This window comes from Canis lupus, chromosome 18 (genome assembly GCF_003254725.2).
Source record: "Canis lupus dingo isolate Sandy chromosome 18, ASM325472v2, whole genome shotgun sequence".
Classification (NCBI taxonomy): domain Eukaryota; kingdom Metazoa; phylum Chordata; class Mammalia; order Carnivora; family Canidae; genus Canis; species Canis lupus.
In genome coordinates, this window is record NC_064260.1 from 8,100,869 (window position 1) to 8,115,176 (window position 14,308).

Below are 14,308 nucleotides of genomic sequence, written 5' to 3' on the forward strand. Positions count from 1 at the left end.
CCCTGGGCTGAAGGCGGCGCTAAACCACTGAGCCACCCAGGCTGCCTGGTTGTTCTAATTCTAGAAGATTGTTATCATCTCAAAAAGAAACCCTATACCCATTAGCAGCCACATACCATCCCTCCTCCTTCAATGCCTGGCAACTAGTAATCTTTCTTTCTCTATGGATACTCCTATTTTGGACATATATGAATAGAACCATACAATATGAAGCCCTTTGTGTCTGGTATCTTTCACTTAGCAAAATGTTTTCAAGACTCATTCTTATTATGGCATGGGCCTGTATTTCATCTTTTTTTATGGCTGAATAATATTCCATTATGTGGATCTACCACATTTATCTATCTATCCATTCATTGGTTGGTAGACATTTGGGTTGTCTCCATTTGGGGGCTATTAAGAATAATGCTGCTATGAACATCTGTGTACAAGCTTCTATGTGGATGTATGGTTCCACTTCTCCTGGGTATGCACCTAGGAGTGAAATTTTTTTTAATAAATTTATTTTTTATTGGTGTTCAATCTACCAACATACAGAATAACACCCAGTGCTCATCCCCTCAAGTGCCCCCCTCAGTGCCCATCACCCATTCACCCCCACCCCCCAACCTCCTCCCCTTCCATCACCCCTAGTTGGTTTCCCAGAGTCAGGAGTCTTTATGTTCTGTCTCCCTTTCTGGTATTTCCCACACATTTCTTCTCCCTTCCCTTATATTCCCTTTCACTATTATTTATATTCCCCAAATGAATGAGACCATATAATGTTTGTTCTTCTCCGATTGACTTACTTCACTCAGCATAATAGTTCCATCCACGTTGAAGCAAATGGTGGGTATTTGTCGTTTCTAATGGCTGAGTAATATTCCATTGTATACATAAACCACATCTTCTTTATCCATTCATCTTTCGATGGACACCGAGGCTCCTTCCACAGTTTGGCTATTGTCCTAGGAGTGAAATTGCTAGGTCATTGGTAATTCTCTTTTTAGCTTTCTGAGAAATTGCCACACTGCCTTTCACAGCAGTGGCGCCATTTACATTCCCACCAGGAGTGAATGAAGGTTCCAGTTCTCACCAATACTTATTATTTTCTTTCTTTCTCTTTAAAAGATGACAGCCATCCTTGTGGGTATCTCTCTGTGCTCTCTCCTCAGTGGTATCTCACTGGAGGTTTCGTTTATATTTCCCTAGTGACTAAAGATTGTGGACATCTTTTCATGTGCTTATTGGCCATTTGTGTATCTTTTTTGGAGAAATGTCTAAATCCTTTGTGCATTTTAAAACTAGGTTGTTTTTCTTTTTATTTGCAATTGTTTGGCTTTTGTGTATTCTGGATATTAGATCCTTATCAGATATACATTTTTCAAATCTTTTCCTTAATTATGTGGATGGTAATTGTTATGGATGATTTATGATCCATAATTATGGATCTAGACATATAATGGATCTAGACAGTGTAGTATATGTATTATTTTTGTCTACACAATATTTCTTCTTTCCCTCTCTTTATCTGACAACACTCTCCTTTCCTATTCCATCTATGAGTTTCTAGCCAGTCTTCCTTCCCTGGTCAGTGCCCCATCCCCTCATGTTCAGGATGGGCATGTGATCCAACTAAAACCCATTCTGCAATGGAGGGATTTTTCACTCTAATTGGAGGTTAAAGATTCTTTCCCTCTCTGTTGGCAGACCTGAGGGTATGTAACAACAGAACTACTTTCTTCATGTTCTACAAAAGGCACAAAGCCCTTTGGCAGTTAGCATGAAATCCACAAGCAGAGAAGCAAAGCAGACACAGACAGAGCTGTGGTTGTGTCCAGATCCCTTTCCTCTTGTCCCCAGCTATACCCTTGCCTTTCCTTGTTATGGGAGCAAGTAAAGTCTTTTTTTGGCTTGATTGAGTTAGAGTTTGACTTCTGTCACTTGAAATGTAATACTTCCTGACTAATGCAGTTAGCGTACAGCTTATCAAAGATTTTACCAGCAAGTCTTGCATAGGGAGGGTTTGTAATACTTAGTCTGTGGGAAGAAATGCAAGGAAAATATAACTGGGTCAACTTTGGGAAAATACAGACTAACACATATGGGTAAACAGGATAAAAATGTTGGAGTTTATGGGAAAGAGACTTGTAGGGGAAAGAGTCATTCCAAAGTAGTTGCAGTGAATGGCAGATGACAGTGAATCATAATGTATGAATCGATGATATAAAATGACAAGTAAAACCACCTTTGAGGTAGGGAAGAGACGACAGTGAAAGGTATTGTGAGTCACTGACATTCATGTCCAACATACTCTGCAGAGCCCTCCGCGGAGACCACTCATCAGAACCAGCTGGCTTGGGGCCCACGCGAATGTGCCTGTGTTTTCTCCATCTCCCTTCTGTGTCATCTCTCTGTACCTTTCTCTGTTCTTCCACCTTCCCCTTGCAGTCTGTCTTTTGGTCCCTTTGTTTTAAAGAATGAAATGACCATATAGATATTAGGAGTCTCTATGAGTGAGATTTGGAATTTTAGTGACAAAACAACCACCATCACCACCACCAGAGAGAGAGAGAATCATTTACAAAGCACATAGACAGCAAACAGTGGGTTCTACTTTGGTACTGTTTTCCATGATACAACTTGAGGACTGTTTCTGACTTCCAGTCTTGCTGCCTCTCAGAGTTCCTTATTTTTCCTCACTGAGATTTTAATTCAGGTGTGGCCAATGACTTTGGGCAACCAGGCAGGTGAATAATGAAAAGAAAAAAAAAAAAGAAAAAAGAATGGAGAGAGAAAAATTTAAAAACACCAGAGGTTACCCTGTGATATTTTAACTTGCCAATAAGGAAAGAGTCTAAGGCACTGAAAATCTACGATAAATCTTATATAAGTGTTAAATATTATTCTAGTGCTTTTTGCATAGTTTGTGCTTCCGGGGTGACCTCCATTCCAACCTGAGAGGAACCTGGTCCTCTCTCCTCAACTGAAAGTATTTAATATCCATGTCTTTTGAATTGGAGTACATCTTGAGAAAAAAAACAGATGGACCATATCCATGTGGTTTTCATGGTGTACTACTTATTTTGTTGCTGTGTTAAGAAATTACACCAGAAATAAGTAGCGTACAACATCAGGCGTGTCATCTCAGCTGCTGCAGATCATCGATTAGGCCATAGCTTAGCTGGTTGATTCTGGCCCAGGGTTTCTCAGGGGGGACGGTCAAGGTGTCTTCCAGGCTGCCGGTCATCTGAAGACTTGAATGTGGCTGGAGGATCGGCTCCCAAACTTACTCAGGAGACTGTTGTCAGGAGGCCTCTGTTCCTGATGCAGGACTATCCACGAGTTAGCTAGAGCATCCTCCCAATATGGCAGCTGGTTTCCCCCACAGCAAGTGATCCAAAAAAGAGCAAGAAGAAAGCTGAAATTGCTTTCGTGATCTATCATCAGAAATCATTCTCCATTTCTGCCTCGCTTTCTTGTCTGCATGAGCTCATCTTTAAGGAGGGCAGGCTATTAAACTTCCCAACTCCAGAAGAGAGGAGTGTCAGAAATTTGTGGAAATAGTTTAAGACCACCACAGGTAGTAAATAGTAAAGATAGTTATAATGGAAATACTAAGGTGGCAAATAATATTAATTTAGTAGACTAAAAGAATAAAAAGAGAGCAGGCTTTGATTAACAGAACAGGCTGATGGAAATGAAGGAATAATTATATCTCTATTTAAAGACTATGACAAATGGTATAGGCTACACAAGCTATTTTCAGGGCTTCTTCCTCAAATCAGTGTAAGGAATTATTTCATGGAAGAATTTTCTTGTTTAAAATAACTAAATAGTGCTAATATCTTACTGTGCAATGGTCTCCTGCTCCAAGCCTTTCAGCGAACAGTCCTACACCCCAAGGGCAAAAACTTTAGTCCTTGTGTTGATACTTTATAATAACTTAACCCCACATCTCCAAGTGGTATGTCTTTACCATGATTTTCTGGTTTATCAATTTGAGACATTTTCTATTCATTAATTGCTATGATTGATGAAGATCTAGCTTACTTATACGTTAGCCTTACTTAATTCCTTGGTCTTTCCTATATATTGTCGAGATCTTCTCACCAACAGAATCAGAACTGGTATTTGATCACTTAACTGAAAAAAGCAGGTATTCATAAAAATTACATGCAGAATTTCTTAAGTATTTAATTTTAACTGAAAACAAATGATCTTTTGATGTAAGGTCAAGGACTTGTCCTTGCAAAAAACTCAAACTCAGGACACATCTTCTATGATGATTTCTAGTTTTGGTTTCTTTAAAGTGGTGCAAAAATTAAAACCATTTGTAAGGCAAACTGAGTAGAGAATTACTCTAGAGCTTGAGTTTCCACTCCCACCCCGCCGCCTCAGTAATTAACAATTGTCTCAGAATTTTAAGAATATTTTTAGTGATTTGTATTATCAAATTTTTCAACTTTACTTCATTAGAAACAAAGAACTCTTTGTTAATACCCTTATTTAATTAGTTTTTGTAACACATAGCAAAATCAAAGAATTTTTGTAATAAACACAGTTAGAATAAACAGGTTTGGAATCAACCCAGAGACTTTGGAAAAGCATAGAGGTCCCCAGTGGGAGCCTAAGCACGCAGCACCGGGACTCACCCGCTATTCCTGTTTCTCCTGTCCTGGTGGGCATGCATTAAGCTGACTGAGGTTGCAGGCCAGGACCTGCTCCCACTGTTTGTGCATATGTACTGATTTAAAATTCCTAACAGTTCTAATACGTAACTCCCAGTATTATCCCTATCAGAAAAATAATCTGAAATTTGGAAATACCCAGAAGGCATCATGAGGTGTTCCTTCAGTTCAGCACTGAGTATGACGTTCTATTAACTGGGATATTTCACAAATATGCAAGGACAGAGGTTAATGTATAGATTTTTTTTTGCCTGATAGAAATGTAGATAATTTTGAAAGAAGAAATAACCCGAAAGTTTATGGTTTGTGGCTGTGTTGGACATTACTAATTTTATGTTTACTCCAGCAATCTTATTCTATTATTATAGTCATTAAACTGTGTGTATGTGTGTGTGTGTGTGTGTGTGTGTGTGTATCTTCAAATTCTCTTTGAACTGGTTTGATATCTTACTGCTTTACTCCTTATTTAATGAGCTCGATAAAGTTTTAACTCACGTTCATTTCATAATTGTACAAGACTCATGATTTGGTCTTCCTGAAAATTATACTGTAACATCCTCATTTTACAGATGAAGATAATAAGGTAAAGAATGGTAAATCCTTGTCCAAAGAAACACAGTGTTAGAAAATGATATACTAAGGGCTGTACTCAATGCACATGAGAATTAATCAGTATAATTTGCAGATGGAATGGAGGGTGTCAGTTAATCTGGCAAGTCAATTATATTGAGGCCAGTTAAGAGAACATCTATTGTAATCAAATTACTATTTTTACTTAAATCCATAAATGGTATTTATAGTAATATGACTATGAAAACATTACTTGCTCCACACCCAACTGGTTATATTTCCTGTAATGTACGACTTCTTTGCTTCTCTTGGAATTTGCAGTTGTCTTTGTTTTTAATTTTGCATTGTTTCCTATTATTGTTGAGTCACAGACAAATATTTCTAAGGAGCTAGAGTACCCAACAAGCAAAAGCAATACCTCAGTAAACAAAATAAGCAAAGCTTCTAAGTTTATGGATCTCTAGTGAGGGAAGCAAACAACAATCACAACAGGGCACAGTTTGTTCAAAAGTAAACATGTTTCAGAGCAGAAGAATAAAGCAGGATAAGGGACATGCCAGATTGGAGGGAATGCAATTTTAAATAGGGAGAAGTAAAATGTTGACTATAGACCTGAAAGAAATAAGGAAGAAAGCCATGCAGAGGACTGCATGGGGAATAGTGGTCTAGGCAGGGGGGGACAGCCAGCGTGAGGCCAGCGTGAGGGTGAGCCTAGTATGTTCAGGGAACACCAAGGAGGTCAATGGGGCTGAAGCAGATTCAGTAAAGGAGACAGTATGAGAAGGCGGCTTGCAGCAATACTTAAGGGCCTTTTGCTAGGCTGAATTACTTACCCTATCCTGTACCCAGTCCTTTGCCATGTGACCTTACTGCCCTTCCAGGTGGAGGTTGAATGTACTTCTCTGTTTCCTAAGTCCTGGGTCAGCTGTGTGACTTTGGCCAATGCAGTGGAGATGGACCTGAATACACTGGTTCAAGTCTGGGCCTAAGAGACGTCATATGGTTCTGTTTGCCCTCTTGTGCTTCTGCCATCATTTTGAGAAGAATTTCCCCCAAGTCTGCTGGTCCTTCAAATTTGTCATGAGAGTGAGCAGACGTATGCCCAACTCACAGGGAGGAGCCCTGCCCAGCCAGCACTGCAGCTTGATGCGGATCTACACTGAGAGCCCAGCCCCGGTCAGCCAAGCCACAGTACATCTACAGACCCATGAACAAGACAATACGTATTTATTACTGTAAAGTGTCATGGAGTTGTTTGTCACACAGCATTATTGAATGTATTTTGGTGGTAGCCCCAATACTTTGTTAACAGTTTGGGTCGGGGTGTGAGAGAGAAAGAGGATTTATGGATGACATCAAGACTTGGCCTGAGAATCTAGAAGGATAAAGTCTGTGTTAACTGTGATGGGAAAGACTGCAGTGAGGCTGCCTTGGTGTCAGGGACAACATGTGATTTGATTTAGACATATTGATATTTAGAAATCTATTGGGAATTTGTGCTTCTGTTAAAGTGGAATAAGTAATCCAAACCAACCTGTCACTAGAGACATCTTTTAAAACTTGACGAAATATTAATAAAATATGCTTGAAGGCACAGATGGGAAAATTAGGTAATGAAGAAACCTTGAATGACAGCCCCACACAGCAAGACTAAAAGTAAATTGAAGCAGCCTGGTCTTTGCACAGATTACAACCTCAGATCCTCTCAACTTCTGATACTGCAGTCCAGTGATCCTGACAGCAGCAAATGCAAATGTTCTCTAGACCTGAATGTATTCTTTTAAAAATAATTTGCAAATACAATTTCCTATATGAAAAAATAACCAGGAATACTCAGAAATAAGACAAAAGACAACACACATAAAATTCAGCAGAAACAATGGGCAGTAGGAAAAGATAAAGGATCACAGACAAAGAGGCTACTGAATCCTGAAGTTTTATAACTGTGCTTCTGAGGAAATCTTGGCTGAACTTGTTAGCACATAACTGGAAAGTGTAAAAGTTAATAAAGAGAAAATAAACAATGGAAAAATACATTAACTGAAATTTAGATCTCAGTGGATGAATTTCAAAGCATTTTAGACACAAAATAAGAAAGAACTTGTGAACCGGAAGATAAAGAAGACAAAAATACTCAGCACTACTGACAGAAAAAGGATGGAAGGTAGAAGGTCAAATTTTATGGGGAATTGAGTGAGAAAATCTTACATATGAGTAACTGGAGTCCAGGAAAAGAGAAAAACCGTGGTGCAGAATATGTATTTAGATAAAGGTGAGGAATATTCTGAAACTAACTAAAGACTAGTAGTACACTCACATAAATTACGTAGTTCTTTGAGCCCGACCCCTCTCACTCAGCATGTTTTTTTACTATTTGTCCATGCTATCCATGAATTAGTAGTTCTCTCCTTCCTTTCTCTCTCTTTCTTTCTTTCTTTCTTTCTTTCTTTCTTTCTTCTTTCTTTCTTTCTTTCTTTCTTTTTCTTTCTTCTTTCTTCTTTCTTTCTTTCTTCTTTCTTTCTTCTTTCTTCTTTCTTTCTTTCTTTCTTTCTTTCTTTCTTTCTTTCTTTCTTTCTTTCTTTCTTTCTTTCTTTCTTTCTTTCTATCTTTTCTTTCTTTCTTTCTTTAAATATTTTTGTTTATTTATCTGAGAAAGAGTGAGAGCAAGAGAGATCACAGAAGGAGAAGGAGAAGCAGACTTGTTCCTGAGCAGGGAGCCGGAAGTGGGACTTGATCCCAGAACCCTGGCAGGGTTAACTTAACTGACTGAGGCACCCAGGCAGACACTTAACTGACTGAGGCACCCAGGCTCCACTCCAGTAGTTTGTTTCTTTTTAATGCCGAATATTATCCCATTGTATGAACACACTAAGGTCTATTAATGGTTTCCCCAGTTGATGGGCTTTTGAATTACTTCCAGTTTTTCGTGATTACAAAGTGGCTACAATCATGTATAGGCTTCTGTGAGAATATTTATTTTCATCTTTCTCAAGGAAATGCTTAGGAATGGGATTGCCAGTACATATGCTACATGTATACTTCACTTTATAAAAAATTGCCAAACTGTTTCCAAAGCAGTTGTAGCAATTCGTTATTCTGTATCCTCTCCAATAGTCTCTTGCCAGATTATTTGTTTGTTTATATTATAGCCATTCTAATTAGTCTGTAGTAGTGTCCTATCATGGTTTTAATTTGTAATTTCCTTCATGATTAATGGTGTTGAGTATCTCTGCATGTGCTTATTTGACGCCCATTTGTCTTCTTTGATGAAATCTTTGCTTAAATGTTTTCTCCATTATTAAAAAAGTTAGCTTCTTAAATCTGTATTTTTGAGCTACAAGTGTGCTTTTTCAGGCCTCTGTTTGTAAATGTTTTCTGTCTGTGGCTTACCTACATCAATCAGCTATTGCTGCATAACAAAACCCCACAAAATCCTAGTAATCTATAATGTAGCATTATTCTCTTGCATGAGGGTTGGCTAATCTCTGCTGGGCTCTCAGTTATAGGCTCTAGCTGTATGTTGGTTTTTTATTTTCTGCACATGCTCCTATTCTTCTTGAACTAGTGTGCTAACCTAGGGTATAAGAGAGCAAGCAGGAACATATAAAGCCTCTTGGGAGAAATAAGAAGTAGTGGATATGGATTTTTTATTTTAGAGTTATGAATACGTTCTAAAATTAATGTGATGATGGATCTGAAATGAACTAAATACCATCAAATTAACTAAAGATCATTAAATCATACCATTTAAATTGGTGAATTGTATGTCATACACATTATATTTCAATAAAGGCATTTAGAAAATAAAAGGAAAGGAAAATCAGATTGTAATAAACACTTCCCCTTCTAAAAGTGTATTGGGCATGATGATTATTTAAAGAAATATTATTTTTCTTTAACTATTGATTCTGTCTTCTTTTTTCCTAAGGAAATAAAACTTTAAAAGTAGAAAGAAATAGAGAAAGAAGAAAGAAGAAAGAAGAAAGAAAGAAAGAAAGAAAGAAAGAAAGAAAGAAAGAAAAAGAGAGAAAGAAAAAGAAGAAAGAAAGAAAAAGAAAGAAAGGAAAAGAAAGAAGAAAGAAAGAAAGAAAGAAAGAAAGAAAGAAAGAAAGAAAGAAAGAAAGAAAGAAAGAAAGAAAGAAAATAAATCTCTTAAGGTTTAGGCTTGGAACTGGCACATTGTTACCTCTATCCACATTCCATTGGCCAACACTCATCCCATGGCCAAAGTTAATGGTCCAGGAAATATACTCTACCTTAGTGGGACTGGTTGACAAAAAGCATGGATATAGGGAGGGCTAAAAGCATGAACATGATAATTCTACCATTATATAAATGCTTAGACATTAAAATTTTAAAGAAAGTCAAGGAAGTCAATCAAAAATCAGGTCAATGGTTACCTTGGGGGTGGATGGCAGGGACTGGGAGAAATACAAAGAGCCGGGCAGGGCACTCCTTCTATTATGGACTGTTGCACTTTGTGAATTGTTCTATTGTAACAATTTCATATTGTCTTCAATTTCTTGTTAGATTATCTGTTTGCTTCTTTTTCCCTCTCTTAGGTTTATGTTCCAAAAAATTCTTTCCACATTTTCTCCAATTTTTCACTTAGGCTTACTTATATTCAGAGAAGTTCAAAGACCTTTTAAAACCATTTCTCTGAAAACAAAACAATGTTTCTGGGATCCTCCCTTAAACTTTAATCTCCTACTGTCAAAAACATATTTGTCTATTCTTTCTACAATAATTTCTGAAGGCCTGCTCTTTATTTAGCAACTATGATGTTAAACAGGATTTAATAAAAGATGAAAAGGATACCATGAACTGCATTTTAGAGTCTTAGGATTCAATTGAATAGACACCTCATAACACCTAGGAAATAGTTACCTAGTAATGCTCTGGAGTAGAGAGACAGAAAAGGGGAAAACATAACATCCCATACCGAATTAGCCCTTAGTTCAGAGTTCTTCATATTGACTGCGCATTAAGATTACTTGAGGAATTTTGAAATGAGTGATGCAGAGCACCCCCTGCAGAGATGCCTATGGAATTGATTTGGGGGCAAAGACTCTGGAATGGAAAATACTACTCTCAGCATGCAAGTATGTGGGTACCTCCCAGAATTCAGAATCACCAGCTTCTTTATTTTGTAGAGTACAGATATTAAAATACCAACAAAAACTCATCATCAATAGTCACCGCTATCTTACTGAAAATATATATGACCACTAAAACATAGTCCATTATTAAGCTTTTAAATGAAATAAATCTAGCTTTACAAATTCCTTCAAGTGCCATTACATTACTTTATCTCTCATTGCATTGCAAACAACCACAAATTCTGTCATGAGTCATCGCCCATTAGTAGAGAGACACTTGAGCAAATTTGGAACCAGATAAACTATCAGTTACTCTCTTGGATCACAAGTACCAAAGTTTTTGTGAAGACAAGGGTTTGCTCCCCCCTTCTGCATTCCATGAGGTTTTGAAAATGAGGCCACCCTCTCTTACCTTTCCCCTGCACTTCTAACATGGACATCTTGCAAACAGCTGGGAGTGGTGAGCAAGCACACATTGATTCTCAGAGCACAACATCCTTTTGTAAAGTTTCAAATAATAACTATGTCATCTATGACATATCTCTTTGAGGGAATAGCATTACTGCATTACTGATTGACCTATTTTAATGTGAATTTAGTAAAAATCTTTGTGAGTACTAATATATGTGTGGCTAGGTTCCAATGGAAGCTAACTAGTGAGGAGGAGCAGCCTTTGCTCTCTTGCTGTTTCTGTGTTCTTGGCTTTCTGAATATTTCATCCTGTGGCAAATGTTGATATGATGACGTCATCAGGAGACAATGAGTGACCATCTGGGCTGAAGGAAATCAAAAATCACTATACGTGAATACAAAGTGGTATAACCATTCGGGAAAAAGGTATAGAGGTTCTAGAAAAGATTAAAAATTAAAAATTGAAGTATGACCCAGGATTCCACTTCTGGGAATGTATCTGAAGGAAACAATATTACTATCTTGAGATATCTAAACCCTCCTGTTAATTGCAGCATTATTCACATATTCATAATAGCCCAGAAATGGGAATAACTCTGCCAACAGATGAATGGATAAAGAAAATGTGATATATATATATATTACATTTATTTTATATATATAATACATTTATTTTATATACATATGAAACAAAATGTTATTCATAAAAAAGAAAGAAATCTTGCCATTTACAGCAACATGAATGGAACTAGAGGGTACTATGCTAAGTAAAATAAATCAATCAGGGAAAGACAGATACCATATGATATCATTTATACGTGGAATCTAAAAACATGGAACTCATAGAAACAGAAAGTAGAATGTTGGTTGCCAGGGGCTTAGGGGTCAGGGAAATGGGAGATGTTGGACAAAGGGTCAAACTTTCAATTATAAGATGAGTAAGTTCTAGAGATCTAATATACAGCCTGGCGACCATAGTTAATAATACCGTACCCTATATGTAAAAATTGCTAAGAGACTAGATCTTAAAAGTTCTCTTCATAACAACAACAACAAAAAACGTACCTGTGTGAAGTAATAAGTATTGATTAAACTTATCATGGTGATCATTTCACCCTAAATGATATCAACTCATTATGTTGTTCACCTTAAACCAATGCGATGTTACCTGTCACTTATAGCTCAATAGAACTGGGGGTGAGGGGAGTCCTTGTAGCCTCTTTGTTCCATCTTTGATGGAGATAATGGGTCATGGACAGAGTATGCTATTAAGTTAAAAAAAACAAGACAAAATAGTACTTAAAAGGCAAATTCCTCAGGGAGAACATAAAAGAGAAACAAATGTGGATTGTTTGATCACCAGCTTCCTGTCAAAGCTGACATCTGCAATTTTGGACATTTCACAGCTTCCTCCTCAATTTAGTTGCCAGCTACTGTGTTTTGGTGACTTTGTTTCTAGTTTTTCAGAAGCCTTGGCTTAGTTCTCTTGTTCTGATCTTTGTTGGACTGGGAGGTAAAGATAATAATTTTTCTTGTATAACGGTAATCATCAAGAATTTCTGAAAAATATAGCCTCAATGGATTTTTGTATTCAGGCATGAAAATAGCAAAGTAGTTTATTTTCTACACATGTCAGGCACACTAAATCACCTCCTACTGTTTGTTAAATTTTCAGTGAACACCAAGAGAAAAAAATATTTTTTTTTCTGGCAAGGTCCTTGAAATACAGAGTTGTGATAAAATTTTCAGGTTAACTTGAAAAAGGAGGGAGGAACGTTGTCATTCTCACTGGGCCTTGGACACGAGGCTTCCTGGATGGATGCCTCCTTTGCTCTGATGGGAGGAGGTGTGGGGACCTTGGACTTGGTTGCAAAGAGAGGTTGTTGAAGTTCCATTTGATAAAGTATCCTTAGAGAAAATAGCAAAATACTTTATTTAGGGAGAAAATTTTTTCTTTTAATCTTTGGCATACAACTATCACAGGAGAAGCAGCAGCTCGTAATGTTAAGTATCGCCAAATCCTGGCAGGGCCCCCGGTCATATTTCTGGTATGTTCTTGCAGAGTATTGAAGGAACAAGACATCCAGACAATGATGGGATAAAGACATGGGTCCCAGGTCATGAAAGTGCTCACAGCTTCTGACCTAAGACAGGTTTTCTGTTTCCCTCGATGACCACCTTTTGATTCTGCTTTGAGTCCCGCTACATCTCTATATTTGACCTCATGACTCAGTTTTTACCTCACTGATCTTCTGATCTCAGACGTCCTGGCATTTTATTTTTATTTTGTTTTAAAAGATTTATTTATTTGACAGAATGAGAGAGAGAAAGAATGCACAAGCTGTGGGGAGCAGCAGAGGGTGAGGGAGAAGCAGGCTCCCCACTGAGCAGGGAGCCCGATGCGGGACTTGATCCCAAGACACCGGGATCATGACCTGAGCTGAAGACAGATGCTTAGCCAACAGAGCCAAGTCGGTTTTAAATTTTTAAAATCTAGCTACAGTTGCAGGGTGATTATGAAAATACCCTTCTGGGGATTCCTCCCATTTAATCTCAGTAGTATTTCTCCAGAAAAGATTGTCCGCATTGGAGCGGAATTTGTAGAGTCCAAGGTGAGACACATGTTTAAACGAGGTTTGTGCAACTTTCAACAACAGCTGGTCAATAAGTACAACGCGGCCACCATCATAACGATGTATTGGACATGTTTACCGTCCAAGTGCAAGAGGGTGGAACGTATTCTTTTCTGTCACAACTGTCCCCTTCGCAGAGTTAATTAAAAGGACTGGATTCCATGTTGACTCCTGAGAATGAGTTACCATCACCAGGGCCACCCCCACAATCCGTCATACCCTCCCAGGGAGAAGCCCCCCACCCCCCGCCACAGGACACCGACAATGGTCATTGGAACTGAAGCACCTACCAGGGGTTTTGGCTGCTGGATCCGGTGCTGAGTCATGGCAGGTGAAGTCATCAGGTGCCCCCACCTTCCCCAATTCGTTTGCTTTCATTCATGCACAGGAGGTTTTATCCTTGTACCTGGGAAGGGGCAGGACATGATGTTCTTTGCAGCCTGAACGAGAGGAGGATGAAGCAGACAGCTGTTTTACAACCATGCTGAGTTTCTTTGCAGAGATGGGGTGAGGTTGGGTTGGGGCAGCTTAGAAGCTGATAAACTGTTTTCAAAGTACATTTTTTGGTGAGGTTTTGGGAATAAAAATCACCTTCTGGGACTGAGGAGAAAAACAGGGACGGGGCTGGTGCGGGAGTGAGTTCAGGGAGGCCACTCTCCCATCCTAATGAAATCTAATGGTGAGCTGATGCCCCCAGGAGCCAATGAGGAGCCTCCCTCAGACAAGTTGAAGGCTGCAGAGGCTGAGTGTTGACAGCCAGAGCTGAGATGGAAAATAAGGGGCCACTGCTTGAAGGCAGCAGATGACCCAAAGGCATCACTTGAGGGCTCCCAGAAGTAACCATTGCAAGGTAAGATCTCACTCAGCAGGGGTGTGTGTTTGTGGGGGTGTCAGATGGAGGAAGACTTGGAGCCATTGGAATTTG

General features: G+C 38.5%; 1 long non-coding RNA gene across 1 annotated transcript in view; it reads right to left on the minus strand.

Annotated features, from left to right (window-relative positions):
• LOC118351431 (uncharacterized) overlaps window positions 1-13,850 on the minus strand; it is a 28,240-nt gene extending 14,390 nt beyond the window's left edge. The window contains exons 1-2 of the long non-coding RNA XR_004806884.2: window positions 13,674-13,850; window positions 789-947 (exon numbers count right to left, since the gene is read on the minus strand). This is a non-coding gene — a long non-coding RNA (uncharacterized LOC118351431). The remainder of the gene's footprint in view (window positions 1-788; window positions 948-13,673) is intronic.
• Between the last annotated feature and the right edge of the window lie 458 nt (window positions 13,851-14,308).